Source organism: Corapipo altera, unplaced genomic scaffold (assembly GCF_003945725.1).
Source record: "Corapipo altera isolate COAL_440 unplaced genomic scaffold, ASM394572v1 53, whole genome shotgun sequence".
In the NCBI taxonomy this organism is placed as follows: domain Eukaryota; kingdom Metazoa; phylum Chordata; class Aves; order Passeriformes; family Pipridae; genus Corapipo; species Corapipo altera.
Window position 1 is genome coordinate 5,274,485 of NW_020884900.1, and position 15,423 is coordinate 5,289,907.

Sequence of the window (15,423 nt, forward strand, 5' to 3'; positions counted from 1 at the left end):
TGAATTCAGGTCCACAGGGAGCTCAGATTAAACACTCTTGTGGATAGTCTTCATGCTGCTCACTCACAGGTTGAAGGAGAGAGCTCTTTGTACTCTACAGCAGTGCACGACTCGCTGGTATATGCTATTCATGCCATCATGCAGTGTTAGATGTGGAAATTAATGCGGGGTGTTGAGAGGAAGGTTGCCATGTTGGTTCAAATTTTTAGGTAAAAAACTCCAAACACCTAAGTATGATTTTGCCTGTAATCAACCTAAGGAATCATTTCCTAAGCTCTTGGATATGGGCTGCTCTTCTGCTTCATTATGAATTACAAGGCTGGTAAATCCCTTGTACCTTAGGCAAAGTCAGAATTATATATATAATTAAATCAAACATTAAAAAATACTGAAGAGCTCACAGGACAATCTCACAGGACAATCCTTATTCAATAAGACTGGAATAAAAGAAATCATGGTTTTGTACTCAGCAGAGGGAAACACAGACTGAATACCTAATGGATAATTAACTGGTGCAATTATTTAGAGGGGACATGAAACTACCCTACATTCAGTTTTCTAATCAAGAATGCATTTTAGCTCTTCCATCTTTCTCCTGTTATTTCTTAATTCTTTTTCTTGTTTTCTTTGGGAATTAAGTGTCAGTTAATCAGGATTAAGACCATCCACTCACATTCACACTGCAGAAATATAAAATATGAAACACTACTCCCCTTTTTAGACACAGATGAATTTGACAAATATTCAGAGCATCTGAACATAGTTTGCCACAGAGGTAATATTACAAATAATTTTTAATGAAAGGCATTCAAAAAGCCCACAAAAGCCTTCCAGATTCAATAAACTAGTTAGCAAACAGTGGGAACCTAAATACTTCTCCCACTTCTGCTACACTAAAGTATTTACAGCCATCACCAATTTCTGTGAAGGTGTCCTGTATTAGTTTCCTAAAAAATATTTGTATAAACAAACATATGCATACAACGGGTGTGAGTGTAATGAAATTAAAAACATAGTTTGGAGACTTAAGGTGATTAGAAACGAGCAGTGTTTGTCCAGAGAAATCCCTGCCATTTAGTGCAATGTTACCCACTCCAATAGCTTGCTATTGCCTCTTGAGAATTATTTTGGCAATACCCAGGAAGAGTTCTGTCTAGCACTGATTTCTGATCTGCAACATGTCTAAGATGATAAACCAGAGTCTCAGAAATTATCCTGACCTTCTGTTAGGAGTAACTACAAAATGTGTCCCTCCCCAGTTTATCTTGTGTTTAGTTTTGTGGCTCCCAATGTATTTTTTTTATTTCTTTGCCATCTGATGCCAAAATTACTGCCCTTGCCCTTGGTTTCCCACTCTCAGAAAAACAGCCTATAAAATTGCTGCAAGAAACCAAGTGCTGCTTCTCACACAGCCACAGACAGACTTCCTTTACTGAACACATTCCGCATACAGCATCCGTGCCAGGCTCCAAAAGAGGGAGATGATAATGTAATTGCCGAAATGCCCAGAAGTTCCTCCGAGCACAGACTGAAAAGAGGACAGGAGCAGGGAGGCTCTAAAATCGAAGAGTGCATCACATATTAAAAAGTAACTTTTCGGCAGCGCACTGCGAGGCTGAGCACCAGGCAGAGAAGGGGAGCACGCAGCCACATGGTATATTCCTGCTTCTGCCTCTCTCCTCTCTCTCTTTTGGTCCTTCTCTCCGGCTTTCTCTCCCACCTCCTCTCCCCGGTGCTGCCTTCCCCTCTCCCCCTGCCGCAGGCTGCAGAATGGGACACGCTTGTTCCCCAGCCAGCCGGCAGCTGTCACACAGCGGAGGCAGCCAGCAGCCGGTGCGAAGAGTGAGCCTACTCTGTCATTTAGGATGACTCACTGGAATCTGGCATTAATTTCTCTTTTTCTGATAGTGGACGGAGAACAACCAAAAAGCTACACTGGACTAGACCAAGGTAAGAGATTTAAAAGTCTTTTTTACCCTAATGCCACCCGACACTCTGAGGGTGCCAAGCTGTGTACAAAAGCTGGTACTGTAACTAATTCGGTGGGTGTCTGAACACCTGGCATTACATGCCATCAGTGTGTCCTTCTGGTGTTAACCCTGTGTGTACCACCCAGCTGCACCCGGGGGGAGAGACAGCAGGTCAAAATACATCCCAGTGACTGCATTTTGTCCCCTTAATGCAACTTTTACTGCTGTACTACCACCTGCTCCTGTGGATACAAGAAGCTTCTCAATATTGCTAAATGATCAGCCTTTTGTGTTCTGCTGCTGGGAATGTAGCATACCAGGCGTCTGTCATGGACTCCGTGTGGATTCATTCCCACAGCAGTTGTTTCATCACTTTAATGAGTTGGAATTCCACAGTGCACAGAAACGCTTCCCTGTCATTTCCCCTCTCTCCGAGGGGTTCTCACAGGATCATATAGATACGATCCATTTTCAGGCTTTTCAAAAGTAGTGCTCACTGAAACCACCAGAACAAGTCTGCTGAAGCACAGGCAGTGCTGCACTACATATTCTGTCTGCATTCCTCTCTATTTTTTCTGCTGTGAATCAAAAATTCAGCGTTGCAGGAGGGTTTTTGCAAGGACACTTAATGTCTCTGGCATAGCAATTTAAAGTAAAGGGAGAAGCTGCTTCTCCCCATTCTGAAATCCTGGCAAAATGCTCTTCTTCCATTTTCTGAGGAGGTACAGTATTTCTAGCAGAGTTATCTAAGCAGGTTTCTGCTGGGGCGGGTTGATGGTTTTTAGTTGTGATTTTAATGAAAAGCTTTCACTGAATGTCTACAGCTTCATTTCTGTCAATCCAGTGCTTTTTACCAAATGGCTTACTTCAGAGGGTGACACCTTTAAAATTAACCCAGCAGCATGCTTTTCTAAATCTATAAACAGAATAACAGACTAGCTAGGGTACATTGCAGAATCTCAGTCTTACCTTTGGATCTTTAATGGTGTAACTGCAGTGGAAGACATTTGGTTTGGTTTACATGTTCTCTGTACTGTGGAAAGTGTCACAATTGTAACTGAATTGTAACTGTGTTTCTTATACATAATATGGTATTTTTCTGCAATACCTTACACATTCTATTTGTTCAGACCTGCTGTGTATTAGCAATAGGCTTATTAAGAGTTGACTTTTAAACCCACAAAAAACTGCCGTGACATTACTGCCATGAAAAGGAATCTCTGCTCAAAGAAGATGACAGGTCCCACATTGATAACATCTACAGACATGAACAAACAGGTATCAGCAGTTGACACCAAACACCATTGAGCTTCCAGGTAGTCATCAAGACCACAGTCTCTTGACCCAGTATGAATATTTTTAGAATGAACTCCAACATGGCACCAGTAAACACTCCCCTTAGTTACTGCTCATCTATGCAATCTTTAAAATAGATAAAGGGAAAAAAGATTCTTATTTCAGAGAATTTACAGGACTTAGGTACAGAGCTTCAGGAAGAGGTAGGACAACAGCTTGATGTGTCAGCATGGACTCTACATAATTTTCCATCAGAACATGGTACATTTTTCCACTTGTAAAAGTGGAAAGCATTTACCGTCATTATGCTTTATTTTTAACCATTTGGACAACTGCAGAGACTTTAGTACATTTTTTTTTATAATCTACTTCTTTTTCTTAGCATTTAGATATGATACCTGACTGTGAAGTTATCAGATTATTTCCAGGGAAAGTAATTCTAAAGTACAATTCAGACAACAGGTCATTGTCATTCTGTCTTTAAGCAGTTGATAATAGTCATGCTACTTACTTTTAAATTAGCAGCTATTTATTGTTTGCAAGCCCTTAGTCACTTGCTACTGTAGCACATGTCATAGTCTCTGGGGGTCTGGGGTCTAAACAGCTATTTTTGAGCCTGTCTGGCTAATGTCTAGAATAGAAAATTAACCTGTTCACAAGTTGGGTTTTTCTGTGCTATTTTCCTTTCTTTTGAGACATCAGTATATTATCAGTTTTCACGTGTGTGTGTCTCCTTTCAGGTGGAATCTAGTCCATTTAAATGCAGACAATTTACTGTGATAACAGTTTATTGTAGCTTAGCAACAAGAGCTAAAAAAATCAAGTTACATCCATCACACATGCAAACCTTGTATTGTGCTGCCCTGTATTCAGCAAATTAAACCCTTGAGATAAATGACATTCTAGACCAGCCAGTTTAATATCATTAGCTGGGCTGACCGGTTGTTCTAATTACAGAAGTCAAAGACTGCAGGAAGCAGCTGCAAAGTCAGCACATGTGCAAGGGGCTGTTTGTAAAGCACAAACACATGCTTTAATTTGAGGCTTCTTTGTTGCAACATGAATTATTAAGGAAACGTATGGCATTTAATATCACCGATAGAAAAATGGCCAGACCATGGTCCAGGTGATAAGACTTATATAAGTTGCATGGGGTTATCACTGGTCTTTCTGTGAAGTTTAATTTCTGGTGTAATATTTTCACCAAAATAAACAAACAAGCACTTCCAATGCTATTTCGCTGTGATCGAGGGCTCTTGGGGCATTAATTTACCAGTAAGCTAGGAGAACAGCAAGAGGAAAATTAGTGGGCTGCAAAGAGCAGCTAGCACCTACTGCTATCTACTGTCCTACCTCCAAATTTTACTCCAAATGGAGAATCCACTATCCATGTGAAATGTTCAAGGGGCAATAAGACGCATAGCTGCTATACTGGAATTGGTATGAAACACCCCTAAGACACAGATGCTCAACTCTGGAGCTCTGATTGTGCCTAAAAAGATTAAACCAGCCACAAACCAGCTAAGTGGAGTCAGGCAGCTGCTTTGATGGGTGGCCAGGAATCCCCTCAGTTCTGAGTTTCACGTCCCTCTTGGTGTTTCACCTCCACAAACTGAAGGCAGGAGAGGCAGAAGTGTTGCTGTGGTTAGTTAAGTGGATTTAGTCTTATAACTGATTTTATTCAGAAAAGACAAATGTTCAGCCAAGCCCTTCAGCTCAAAAAATCAGCTTAAATAGAAGCTGCTTCACTTCAGTTCTCCACTATTTCTCTATATTTCATTGGAGTATAAAATCTCATCCAAAGATGAAGAGCTCTAAACAAATCAACAAGGTTTACACATCAGGAACATACCAGTTTTTGATAACAACTTCTACAAAGGTATAAAAATTCATCCCAACTACTCAATAAACCATATTCTCCATATGGGCTTGCAAAAACAGATAAAGTTTCATTCTCCATTGCAACAAGCACACTTAGCCACTTTCATAGTTCACTATTAATGTCACTGTAACTCAAGCAGGTGTAGATCTATTCATTGCACCCTGAACAGAGTCAAGATGCCCTCCTTCCCACTGCACAGTACTTTGTTATAAGGTAAGCAAGCTGTACCTACAAGTAACAGTTTGAAGAGATCTATTAATCGTCATTAATATGGTACTTCAAATTGAACTTTACATAGGCCCTATTTTTAGAACTGAGGACATTTTCACAGTTGCTATATTGCTTTCCAGAAACTTCTTGTGACATAGTCTGATCAGTTAAGATCAAATCTAATCTTAGTCTAAGACTGAGGATGTTCATAAGGATGAATGTAAGGCATGTACATGATGCAAAACAGGCGTCCAACCCTCATGATTAGGCATTACCTTTTGAGGAGAGCATTTTTCTTTCATCAAAATAAAGAAATCTTAGAACCATGGTATCAGAATATGCTGAGTTGGAAGAGACCCATAAGGATCATCGAGTCCAACTCCTGGCCCTGCACAAGACACTCCAGAAATCACACCATGTGCCTGAAAGGGTTGTCTAAATGCTTTTCTTGAACTCTGCCAGGCTTGGTGCTGTGCCACTGCCCTGGGGAGCCTGTTCCAGTGTCCAACCACCATCTGGGTGAAAAAATTTTCCTGATATCTTTCAAACACCTTGTAATTTAGAGATGAATATATTTGTTGGAGAAGTGTTACTGCTTTCTTTGTCTTCAATTTTTGCCTTGCTCAACTTAACCACACTCCTGTAGTATTTTCAGTCCAATAGAATTTGAACCTTCAGCCATCTACACCAGTGAAGAGTACATCCAACTGAACCATAAAGGATTAATACAATAAGTGTGTAGTGTATCTCAGGATATATGTGTGAAAATAGTATAACCTAATTAAATAAATACAGGGTATTATGCCCAATTCCAATCACAACTGAGTTTTAACAGACTCTTCTTTACAATAAAATCAGGAATTTTAAGTTTCTATTTAATTATTTTTGTTAGGACTAATTTATTTTCCATAAAAATCTGTATTATTTCTGTATTTGTTTAATCCAAACAGTGCTCCGTATTTTCTCTGAACTAAAACACAGACGATGCAGTTTCCAAAGCACCATTTTAGTTCTTTCTTGCTCAAACAAAATAAAAACAATACTGTCTTCACCACAAAGCAGCTTTTCTGATACTTTTGAGCTTTGTCATATAATTTGGATTTGTGAAAACTGATGTCTTTCAACAACTAAAACAACAGGAAAATACATTTTCCTTATTCATTTCATTTACATGTGAAAAGTCTTTTCACTCAACATCAGCTTGCTTGTTTGTTTTCCTTTGATTTTAATTTAAACTTCCAAAATTATGAAGCAACTAAGTATGCTAGACATGCATTCTCTTTAGGTTTTGAGGCAATTTCATAACTGAGTTGTTGGCTAGTTTAGGAATGCTGTGTTAAAGACAATCTGTGTGCATAAACGAACAATTGTTCAAAGGGAAACACCTCTGAGAGCAAAGAGTACGTTCTCTAGAGCACTTCCACTGTGACACATCTGAAATGGATGTTAGATATAATCTGTATTTTTGATTATATTCAGCAAGGTCTATGCAGCTTTTCCTTCCTATTTCTCCTCATGTCTTTCCCAACCCTTTTGTGTTAGTGGTGTGTGTTTGAGAAAAATGTTCTTATTCCTAAGGGCACCAGCAACGCTGGGCAACATTTAGCAAAGTGTGTATCATCCAAGTGATTTGTGGTTTACCCAGAGGACAATGCCATGATCCATACGGTGAAACAACCAGTGTAAAAGCCACCCATGAGCAAGTTTTACTAACAAAATTATTGAGATTTGTGATTTATAAAGGAAGCCCAGAGCTACCCAGTACTTGAAACCATATAGCAAATTATGAATTTGCATGTTGCAGAGATACTGGAGTTTTATGGGACAAGATCAATGCATCAAGATGTACAAGAGCACCAAGTGTGTGGTAACAGAAAATGAGATCTGTAACTCTCTGTTAAAGACTTCTTTCCATCTTTTACAACAAAAAGACTCCAGCTTTTTTCTAGGTCCTAAACATTACAAGTTCTGTCATGTAATTTAAAAAGATAAACCACTCAAAAATCATATGAAAATGTGTGTTGTGTTTACATACATGTACATGTATGACACCATAAAAGTCCCAGATGCTGAAGAAGTAAAAACACACCCTCAAAACAGAAACACAACCACAGCTTCACAAATCACATCTGATCATCTTTGAGTCAAGGTTCTAGAAGAAATAATAAATTTAAATAGGCATCCTCACATGAACAGAAAAGAACATGTAAGCTTTGAGCAGACTTGCCTTTTCTCAGTTTCTAAACATCTACTAGTTCTGCTTTGCTTACAACTACATGCTCACAATTTTACAACCACTACTATACCGTGTCTAATATACCGAATATAGAGTAAACAAGATTTTATCCCATAAACCCCAGGACACAGCTGAGGTCATGAAACACACAGGACCCTGCCATGCCAGGACACAGTTCAGGCTTTCTTCTGGGGGATACCACTGCAGTGGTGTGCAGCAGAGCAATGCCATATCCTGCCAGGAGGGACCAGGAACTGTGAATATCCAATCTACTGCTCTTGGAGGCCAGAATGGAACAGAACTGGGCCAGGACACAACTAAAAAAAGACAACCTCGATGTTACCAAGAACTGCAGAAAGCATCTATTATGTTACATTTGTTAACTTCATTACAGCTGGTAACTGATGTGAGAGGAGAGGAAGTAATGCAGAAAGCTTTGCACTTCTAAGAAAGCCTAATACTGCTATGGCTAGTTCCTGCACCAGGGAAATGAAAGAAAGAGTTAATTAAACTAATTATCTGTGGTCTGAAATACTACCCTGGCATTGGTGTTTATCTTTTGTGAAACAGCTTTAATGATGCTATTTACATTTTTCTCATTGTTTTGCTCATTGCCCTCTGTTGCCACTAGTATTATTACACTTTCAATATTAGTAATAAAACAATTACTGAGCTTCTCTGCTGTTTAATGGGTTTGAAACCTCAGGAGTTGAAAATAATTAAGTTGGACGTTTCTGCTTTCGATGAAGTTTGATATTTGATGAAAAAAAAAAGAAAAAACTAACAGAAAGATCCATAAATATTAAAGTCAAATGGGACCACTGAATAACTGAGTCTGACTTCCAGCATACCACAGCAACCCTGTCATTTCATCCAATTTTTCCTGTGTCAAACCTAGTATCTTGTATAGATAAGTCCATTATTATAAAAATAGTTTCAGATCTCAAAAATGATAATACAGGCTGCAAGTGCAGGACCTTACAATTGCTGATCACAACACAGTGGGATCATTCCTGTCTGCTCAAACCAGCTAACCTAAAGCCCCCTACCTGGCAACACATTCATCCTGGGTAAGCCCAGCAATTTAATCTCAAAATGTATTTCTCACAGAAAGCTATGAGAAACTTAAAAAAGAAAGGGAAAGTGATTAGAGGACGTGAGCTAGAATTCAACACAGATGACAGGCACTTCTACAACTTGCTATTAAAGAACTCCAAACTTATAATTTCAGAAGTCTCAGGAAAATTACAACAACATCATACTATTAATTTTTGGGTTTTCCTGCCTGAATAATGTACTTTTTCCTCAGCATATTTTCCTTCTTCTAGGTTTAGCACTAACCAAAAGCTTATCAGTGCTGCACCTCAAAAGGTAAATGTAAATTTAAATATTCACTCTGTGCAATTTCTTGCAAAGGAAATGTATAAAGTTCTTTAGAGCCAAATGCACACATACCATAAAAGGTTAAAAAAAAAATGAAAGGACATCTTTTGCACAGTAGGAAAGAACAGGATGAGGAGAGACAACCCTGTGCAGCATTATAGTAGGATTTACAGACAGAGAAAATTCCTCAGCTCCCTCAGCCATTCTCTGCACTCCCTATAGCTGCCTGGAAAATGTTTGTAGCATTGCTTCTGCTAATGAATAAAATGAACAGAGCTGAGGCAGAAAGGAAGCAACAGACACTGCAAAATGAAGAAAAGAAATGAGGGAAGGAAAAGAGAAGAAAAAAGTATTTTCTCCCCTCCTTTACTCTCAACATTTCCAACACTTACAGTGGATTTAGGGAAGAATCAGCGAAGAAATAAGGATTAAGACACAAATTAATAAAATAAAAAAAAAGAAAAACAAATACTAATCATAGAATCACAGAATCTTTAAGGTTAGAAAAGACCTCCAAGATCATTGAGTCCAGCCTTTGGCCAAGGCTGTCCTATGGTCCATTACTGAGGGCAGGAACTAGAACATATGTCTTTAGATCCAAAGCTTCTGACAAGGCACCTTCAGCTAATAGTCCTTACGGAATGGATGCAGGGATAATGCCTGCTGGTGGGACCAAGGGGGTAGGGCATGGAGGCTGATGCTGTTAGAGAACTGGTACCATAGCAAAAGATGGTTGTCACTCTCACATTAGTTTATTGCACATTACAAAAATCAATTCAACATCTTTCATCGTCCTGTCAATCACATTCTGAAGCACTGCAGGACAAATGGATTTTCTCTGTGACAGTGGGTTAGGAATCATGAATTCTGATCCTTCTGTTGGACAGTTCAGTATCCATAAACTGTCAAGACAGCAGAAACCACACTGCATTTTAGTCTCCTACTGCCAATACAGAAGGGTGTCCAGAAGGAGCAGAGTTTGTAGATCGTGGAGGTATAGGATAGTGATTTCTGTGATGCACAAAAGAAAGAAAAGGACCAAGGAACAACCACTGAAACACGAGAAACATGGTGCAAACATCTTAAAAGTACTGAAATAGTGGTTATACTATTTAGTTATAGTAGTTATACAGAATTGCAGTCTGCTGAAGAAAGAAATACTGAAGGGAAGAAATGTGGGTGCTAGTATATCACTGATATAAAAATTGAAAGTTGTAGTACTAAGTGGGGATTTGATTTTCACCTGTTGTGACTCAGAGTCATGCTAAATCATTACAACCTCTTTTCATTGAACATCTTAGATTGCCAGAGCCAAGCCTTCTAGGCCAGTTAACCTGCTGGGGATGAAAAATTCTGTGATACTAGCTGAGCATTTAAAGTAAGGAAAACCAGAAGAAAAATCAACAGGAAAGCAATCCAATATGTACTGTTTAATCTATCATCAAGATATAGTCACTAAATAACATCCAATCTCAGATCTTTGTTGTTAACTCACAGTGACTAATATCCCATTCATATACTGCTTCTTGATATTTTTTGACAGCCAGAAAATTGGTCCTCTGCCTGAACTTAGGAAACAATTTATTATCTGAGCTGAAAATGTAAATACAACAAGGCACAGAAGAGATAGCCCAGTCGTCCTCGGGTAAATATGACAATTAGTGGTACATACATTTGTCCCTCCATAAGAAACCTACATTGCACATGTGCCTGCGAGTACTAAACTGCTTAGACAATAGTGCCTAATGTTACTAAAATGTTACTACTGTTGTGACAGCACAAGGGGGAAAGGCACAGAAGAGAAGAATAAACTAACTTTTTCAAATTGCAGATAGTGTGAGAATTGTTCCAGAGAGGGGGTTGAAGAAGAGAGGAAATTAGGTTTAAGGTCCCCACCCTGGAATAAAGACTGATGTCCTGTAAGTGGTGTCTCAGCCTTCTGCAGTCAACCTTGTGTAATTATATTTCATGTAAATACAGTGTTTTAATCACTACCTCTCACTTCTGATCACTGCTTAGGGTCTGAATCAAAACTGCCAGCTCTCTGAATATAAATAACCAAATGTCTCCAATAAGCCAGGCAGCAGCTGACTCCAGGGTTTTAAAGGTCAATAATTTCTTTTTAAAAATCAATATATTTGTAACTAGTGTAAAAGCTTCCAGCCTAAAAATGTCCTTAAATGGACAATCCAACAGGGCTTTTTTCCAAGCCAGTTGTCAGTTTTCAAATGGTCAGAAGGCCTTTTATAAGGGATGGGGAATTCTGAAGATTAATTCTGCTCCTTTCCAGGAAGCCACCATTCCATCATCCCCTATTCACAGTTTATCACAGACAATGGATACTATTCAAGAGCAACAACTCAGGTACATTAAAATAGGAAAAGCATGTAAGCAATAACCAAACAATGGCATGTTGCTGTGTCAAAGGGAAGCAGGCATGGTGTGCTTAGCTTCCATGAAAGGAGCACTTTCTGTAAGCTCACTCTGTTCTCTAGCTATTTCTGTAAGAATCATCACTGTATTAAGAAAAGAAGGGATTGTCTGTGATCCAAAAGAAATGGTTGAAGATAATGCTCCCCCTATCTCCAATTTGTATAAATGTTTGTGCAATAAATAAGGATCTAAGTGAGTGAAATCACTTGCTCTTCCTAGAAACTATTTGTTTGGTTAGCTATGATACATTCAATTTATTATTTATGGACCTAAACTTTCACATCATAATGAGACATACTCAAGCAGACTTGAATGCTAGCAGTTGAAATAAGAGTGATTGAGAAATGTATTTAGTTGAAAGGAATTCAGGTAATTTGATTTCCTTTTGTGCTCCATCTTTTACTGTGTCCATAAGCAGCAATAAATCAGAATAACCACTACCTAAAGAAAACCTTAAAAGAAAGGTTACAGCAGGGTACATCTCGTGCAAGTAACAAGAGCCTACATGAAAACAGCTGTAAGTTTTGCCTTTGGTTAAGTTTTTTAGACTTCAAGGCAAGCCCCATATTTCCTTGTAAGAGGGGCTCACAGAAAATAGGCTAGGGAGTAATACAGGACCCACAGGAACTCAGTTTCCTTAAATTAGGTCAGCACTGGTATAAAATTAGATTCAATGTTCTGCTGACCGAAACTGAAAAGAGGAGGAGTAATTTTTAATCACAAATTCTTGAGGGTAATGATATATCTTGCTGGAAGTCACCAAGTAGTGCCACAAGCTTGCACAGTGATCACCTCCTTCCTCTTACCAACACTCATCTGAAGTCCAAACACAACTGAAACTTATAAATTAACTATGAGGGACAAATTGTTTCAAGTCAAAACATGCAGCACTATTTAGACAAATGATTATACTCTATACTTACATGGCATTCAGTATAAGACTTAGTTATCTACTGTAATTGATTTCTCAATTAGATTGTCTGATGAAACTACTTGGGGGGGGGGGGTGTAAAACTAAGAACAGAAAAAAGAACAACACACAAAATTATAACGTAGTTCAAATCACCCAATCATACAAAATAAATTGGTGGAGATAGTAATTATAAAAAAGTGTGATGTAGCAACCTTGAAACATACTGAACAATGATCTTAAACAATAACTTTCAAAAATCAATTCTAACCATTTATTGCCTTACAATGCAGCATCTCTGAGGCTTAGAAATTAAACTCTGGGGAGAAAGAAACATTGTTTTCTAGTAATGAATGAACTGACCTTGTATTACAGAATCACCTGAGCAAAACAACCAGACTGGAGCAATGAGAAAGAAGGCTACACAAAAAACAATGCCCATTACTACCTTATCAGCATTGTAGGACTATTTAAAAATATTTTATTATAAACTTTTTTGACCTACAGTAAGTATAATTCTGAATGGTAGTAAACTGTATACCTACCTACCCCACCATTCAGTCTCACTAAGGTCACATCCCCTGTGGATCCCTCTCCAGAGGGCTGGGTGCAAGGACTGACTGAGGAAGATCCTGCTGACTGCAGGATCTATGCAGAAATCCAGAACAATGTGCAGAGAAGCACCTACTGCACAAAAGGTCCTGCAAAGCCCTTTTGTGGAATGAAGTGACATGTAAGGATATTGGAAGCTGCCAAGAAGGTTATAAGCCAGACTTAGACAACCCTGGGACAGAATTTCCTTGTGTACCTGGGGAATAGGACAGCTAGTGAAAAGTAAGATTTCCTTGGTTTGCAGGCACAGTTACTCCAGAAGCTCAGCATGAAATAATCCAGCCTGAAACTATCAAAGACTTTGACAAAAAATTTGGTCAATTCCTTCAGCATCACGGTATGGCAAAAGAAAGCCCTATCCAGTATAAAAGCTTATAAATTACCTTCCCTCAGCCATCTAACACTGATACTAGTTCATAGTTTATAAAGAACAGGTTGTGAAACAAGCTCCTGGGCTACTGGCCTGGAGCAACATAGGATGGAGATTTTTAATACTATTTGGAAGAATGTTTAGCTGGAACTGTAAATTGAAAGGAGCATGACTGCTTCATTCTGCAGAGCTTGTGCAGCACATCAGAAGAAGGTTAATGAATGCCAGTGTGGGAAGCACTAATGAGATACCAAACAGTGCTTTGAAGAGATCTGGCTTTTTGCAACTAGAGAAACATGTACCTTCTTTTCCTATGATCACTGACTAGGAACTTAATTCCCAGCCAGGTTTCTACTAGGATGTAGGAACTCCCCTATCCAGCCACAGCTTTTGAGGTTTTACCATACAACTTCAGATCCAAATGAATAATCTCATTATTTCCCTTAAGGTTCTCCAGGGGTGATACAATGAGGACTTGCAATACTGATGCCTTTAAGCTTTCACAGCAAACTTCCTGTGGAGGCTTATACCCTGCTGTGCTTCAAATAGCATATGTGAAACCAGAAACAAGGAATTACTTATAGAGGGGACACTGAGTGACAATGGATGCCATAACCAATCCATGCAATGAAGGAGCATGCCAGGAATGGCACTGTATGTATGGGCATTTATGGCACATGTGGCAGTCTTAATGAGTAATGAATTGATAAAATGCATGCTGTTTTGTCACAACTGCTGTGAAGTAGATTGTTCTCATACGTGCTGGGGATCTGAAGTGCCAGTTGTGCTTATTTTCAGAAACTTCTTGGATGAAGAGCTTGCCAATCTGCATGTGGTATTTTGTGGCTGATTAATTTTATAGATTGTGCTAGGTAAGAACTCTCTGACTTACTAAATCCAATATCAATTTGAATCAAACTCTTGTTGCTTGCTAATTTGGAGACACAGGGTGCCATTTTATTGGCTCCTGTAGACTGTTTGCTCTCCCTATACATAACATAGTTCAGAGAAACTGAACTGAAACAACACAAAATCCAAGGATGACAAAAATAAAAATATTATCTGTTGTATAGGCCACTGACTGGGTTGTGGAGAGTTACAAGCAATCCTATCCCACAAGCAGCCAGCAAATGTTGCAAGATATGTGTGAACCTGTGCCTAACCCTACAAGGAACTGTGGAACTGAATAAGGGCTTGTAAGAAGTTCTGTTTCAGTATCATGCTCAACAAATAATACTCTGTGGGTGCCTGGGTCTGCTGCCTTTCTATAAGCTAGCTACATTCTATAATCTCATTGTGTAAATCAACAAAAGCAGCTTCTGTGCCCCTGTTCATACTGCAAACAGTAACTACATGAATCCAGTGAATCTCTGAAAGTCATTCTCTGCGGGAGAATTTCTTTTTGTCATCTCATGCAGCACCTTTGCGCCGAGACTCGTTTGAAGGTGCCTGTCCTTCAAATCTTACAATAACTTTATAGTGAATAAGTTCTTTTAATTCCAGTTTTAGATTCAGAATAATTTTCCCTATATGGTCTGCACAAGCCCATAAACTCTTTCAAGATCAGAGCTTTAACCTCTTGTGTTTGCAAGTTTGTAAAAAAACCAAAACTGACCAGAGCTTTGGGTGTGGGTTTTTTGTTTGTGTTTAAATGTTTGCTACTTTTTCCTAGATGGCATCTTATATGTCGAAGACAAAGAATTAGCTTCTCTGACAGTTTTTGTTTGGATGATTGGTTTTCATTGGTTTTAAGTTAGGCTGCCCACTGAGAACACACATTCTGGAGCTCCTGAAGTAGAAAACAGCAGTTTCGAACCAGGAAAATGGAGATTTTTGAAAATGTGATGACTACACAACACGTAAATGAAGGGTTACTTTTATGGAAAAGGCAGGCTTTGCTAACCAGCTTAACTAAGATTAAGTATGAAAAATTTTCCAGAATCACCTTCTGTCAAATCATAGTGAATGGAAGGTCTAGAAGGAACACTGATAAGTTAAAAAGTCACTAGTGTCACACATGTACAGTGAATGGCTTCATCAGGCATCTAGAGAACCGTGAGAAAATGAACAAAAGAAAAAATAAACAAAATAATTTAAAAAAAAAGACATTTTAAATGCAGA

The 15,423-nt window shown here is 38.7% G+C and overlaps 1 protein-coding gene across 2 annotated transcripts in view; it reads left to right on the forward strand.

Annotated features, from left to right (window-relative positions):
* Positions 1–1,432: 1,432 nt before the first annotated feature.
* RASGEF1A (RasGEF domain family member 1A) overlaps positions 1,433–15,423 on the forward strand; it is a 159,567-nt gene continuing 145,576 nt past the window's right edge. For both annotated transcript variants that reach the window (XM_027649500.1, XM_027649502.1), the window contains exon 1: positions 1,433–1,950. The gene's annotated coding sequence lies outside the window, so the exon portion shown is untranslated. The remainder of the gene's footprint in view (positions 1,951–15,423) is intronic.